Source organism: Rhagoletis pomonella, unplaced genomic scaffold (assembly GCF_013731165.1).
Source record: "Rhagoletis pomonella isolate Grant_MI unplaced genomic scaffold, Rhpom_1.0 Rhpom_scaffold_00009, whole genome shotgun sequence".
Taxonomy (NCBI): Eukaryota; Metazoa; Arthropoda; class Insecta; order Diptera; family Tephritidae; genus Rhagoletis; species Rhagoletis pomonella.
In genome coordinates this window covers 26,206,985-26,211,279 of record NW_023458563.1, presented here as the reverse complement: position 1 = coordinate 26,211,279, position 4,295 = coordinate 26,206,985, and positions in this window count along the sequence as shown.

The window sequence follows — 4,295 nt, the reverse complement described above, 5'->3', positions numbered from 1 at the left end:
ATACTATTGTGAACAACCTAAACGAGCGCAATTCACAATAGCGCTATTCTTCATCGAATGAGCGCCATAATACCATATGAAAATTCGTTCGCTCAGCACTTTCGACTACAGTCGAAAATCGAATGCAACTCATAATAGGGGCCTATGTTACGATGGCCGCTTCTCTCAAAAACCTTGGTACAGATTTCAGTAAAATTTGTGTAGGTTATACCTTGCATATATGATTATATAGGCTAATAGAAAACTCGTTACTAGAAACCTCGTATGGCTGCTCTGCTTTGGCCCTATGTTTATGTTATACGAATTTACTTTTCAGATGGCAACGATTTATCATTTCGAGCCGTTGCCCTCACTTAAATCGAAACGAAAACACATAGGCGCGTATTCATAGTCCAGCAACTAAGTCGAAACTAACAAAGTTGCAACTTAAATTTAAGTACCAACTTAAAATTTACCTCTATTCATAGTCGCATTTCAGACATCTACTAAGTAGTTTCGACTTAGTTTACGATATAGCAAAATGAGTGTGAAAATGTATCGCTTTTTATTTACGATATCTTAAAAAAATTACATTTTTATTAAGTAACGTCAAGTTTGATCATCCGTTTATGTAATTTTTATTTTCATAGCATGATTATGCAAAAAATAAGGAATCATTTTCTTGTTAATTGTGTGAAATAGCCAGAACAACCGCAGTGATGTGAAGTCGATGTTTATCGAAAGCATGGTGTGAAACATACAAATAGTATGTAGTAGTATGTTATAGTGTTATGTACAAATTTACTTTAAAAGAACTAGCGTGAAACTGACTTATTATTTGAGAATTTATCTAAATTATTCCAATTATAAATTGGTGATTTAGCTTTATTCGAATTGTAATACGCATTTAATTTCTTCTTCCGAATAAAATGGATCGATCTTTGTAAATTTTAATTGGAGATTATTCAATATTATCAAAATCACCCTCTACCAACTTAATTTTTACATATTTCGTCTGTTTTCCCCTTAATTTGATAAAATACTTCTTCCTAGTTCGACTTAGTTGCAGCTGCAGCCGAAACTAAATTTTAAGTTGGTACTTAGCCAGAAAAGTCGAAACTAAGACGACTATGAATAGCTTTAGTTGTGACTTAGAATAGTTTCGACTTAGTTGAGTACTAAATATGACTATGAATATGCGCCATACTTGTTATGGTAGACGCATTTACAAAATTTGTTGTCAGGGTTTTCCCCACAACTTGGTTTTGCTGCAGTGAAGCGACAGAACAAGTGACGAGAAAAAATATATGCGGACACTTACATATATATGTATCTATGCACATACGTATCTATGCACATACATATATATGTACTTAGGTATGTATATCAGCATTTTAGTTGAAAGTACGTTTTGCTCGTCGCTCTCTTCATCGCTCCACTACATTCCTGTCCTTAGTTTTATTCAGATACCACAAATGCGCGATCCAGAAAATTCTTCTATCATTCTTGCCACAAATGTATGTTTTCTTCGAAAATACTCAAGTACTACCAGTAGAGTACTCTACTGTCAAATACCTTTTACTCGCAGTAGTTGCGGAAGGCAAAGTAAATACTCTACGCGTCTTGTTATTGATCGGTAGTTTACGTACGCTGCAGAAACTGGTTTATGCTTACTCACACTTGCCCCGAACGATGAGAGTAAAGGAGGGAAAGTATTTGCGCGGCGATCGGAGGTCTCGTTAGGCCCTTTAAATGGAATTGCGCAGGAATTTAGTCTGTACATATGTACATATATTCGAAGACACCAAGATTTTCAGGCAACCAGCATTACTGCCATACTGATGAAAAATGGCAACATTGTTGCAACTGCGCAACGATAATATGTTGCTAGAGATTCACACAGAACGTGATACTTTAATAATTCGCACAACACTGCGGTTGTGATTGCAACTCGAACAAGCCCATAAATTTTATATCTGCGTGATCGCTGAAAGCCACAACACCAGAAAAGCTTGGTGAGGATTTTAAAACTAAGTGTGGCTCAAGAAACCAATTTGCCGATTGCGCGTCATTTTAAGAACATGGTACCGTCCTATGGCTCAAAATGGTATATTTTGCATTTGGATATACATTTCCATCCATACAAAGCTCATGTCACAAAACAACTGAAGGCATCTGATTATTCAGTATCATGGATACGGTTCATTGCCACAGATTATTAGGTTAGGTTAAGTTGGGCGGCAGTCATGACTAGGAATGGTATCACACTACCACTGATGCGGCCTTAGAGATAGCCGTCTGAAAAACACTGCAGAAAGGCGGAAGCTAAACGATATGCCCAACTGTTCCGACACCGCACCACCAACTCTTTTTCGAGCTTTGATCCATACGTGTAGACATGGATTGATCCTCTTTTCCTGATTGTGACCATTCCTCCTCCAACAGAGGATTAGCAGGCGCATAATTTGCCGTAGAGGGGATGTCGTTCGGTCACTGAGAACATCCCGACATGGCCCCATTGGACTTTTTTAAGGGGCCACTCGGATGACCGTAATTATACGAATAAATACAGTATATTTTGCTTAGCTGCACATCCTTCTTTGCACGAAAAACTTGTGCACGTAACCGAAAAAGGCACTTAAGCGAATTTTCTTTACTACTTCAATGAGGAAGGTATCCGAATCCCTATGAAACCAAATAGTGGCGGAGCACTTACCACGTAGAAATTACGGCAAGCGAAATTTTTACCGAATGTTATCTAATTATCTATATAACTACATAAATTGATAGCCATTTTCGTTGTTCTGAGAGATGAGCAAAATAAATAAAAGGTTGTAAAATTAGGTAATTGTAGGGCCAGTGCAGGTAAACGTAATACTTTCATTGACAATTGATACTAGTCGCACAATTTTTAAAGCAGGTATCGCCAATGTGCAGGTATGTTGAATGCATCTATCGGAGCAGTTTCCTTATAAATGTTAAAAATAATGCTTTTGATGCGCATTTTGGGGTAGGTATCTTAAATGTGCACTTAAGCATAGAGGCAGCAAAGCAAAATATACTGTATCAAACTTTGGATCACTTTAAAATCAACATTTGTCCAGTTATGGCCAATATACATATGTACATACACATGTCAACAAGTGACCGAAAATATCTCACAAATTCGACGCTTGAAGGCAGTCTTGAAAGCTTAATTCTCACGTGTAGACAAAAGGAAGCCCCCACTGAGTTCCGTAGCTTTTTGAACGAGATACATATTTACATTTTACTCATATGGTTGCCGGGGTACACCGGAATATTAATAGCTATTTCAAAGCTGGCCAACTGACAAGGAAAGGTACGCCCTCCCTAAACCTTCCAGGAAAGGACACTGTAGATATACCAATAGCCACTTTCAAGCATTTTGTAGTAAGTGGGGACCAAGGAATGCTCGAACAACTTCTCGCGTTGCGAAACTTTCAGTTTACCTGGTATTGCTATAAAAGGAAACGCTTACGGTCCACTTCTTGAAGTGTAATCAAACCCTGTATTGACCTACATTTGTGACATATAGGACCGAATCGAAAAATTACCAAATTGAAAAATAAATTACCAAATTACCAATCGCTTTTCCATGATACTAGTTGTGTTCGATAACAAAATTAGCCAACAATCAAAATCAAGAGCGTAAGCGAAATTTCTCTCCCAAAAAGAGGAAAAAGTAAACGAACAGGAAATTGGGCCTCCGCACACTGGACTGCTCAGTCCGGCTAAAACCGGTTTTGTGTGGATAAAAGGGGGAAGAGAGTTCGAGTTTACCTCGCTCATTTCAGTCCGCGAAAATCGCGGATTGACGGTGGACTGACACGCACACATAGATAACATGTTTTCTATTTCGTTTTGTTTGCATGTGCCACATGCACTAACACAATCATACGTAGCTCATGTATACAAAACTGAAACCTGTTTTCGGCCGACTGCCCAATCCAGTGTGCGTAGGGCTCGAAATTTCAGACTTTGGTATCGATACTGAGTACTCATTCTGGCATCGAGCTCATGGTATCGATACCCTAAAAGTATCAGGGAAAAACTATCGATATTACTCAGTATCGGACTCATTAAATTACGTTTTTTGGGATACTTAAAATATTTTATTCTTCAATCTAATATCTAGTTATTTCCTGAAAATAAAACAATATGAATTTAAAATATTTGATTTTTATTCCATTGCAGAACTTACTTTCACGTTAGAAGTAATTTTTATGTTAAATGTACATACATACATACATATATATATATATATATATATATATATATATATATATATATATATA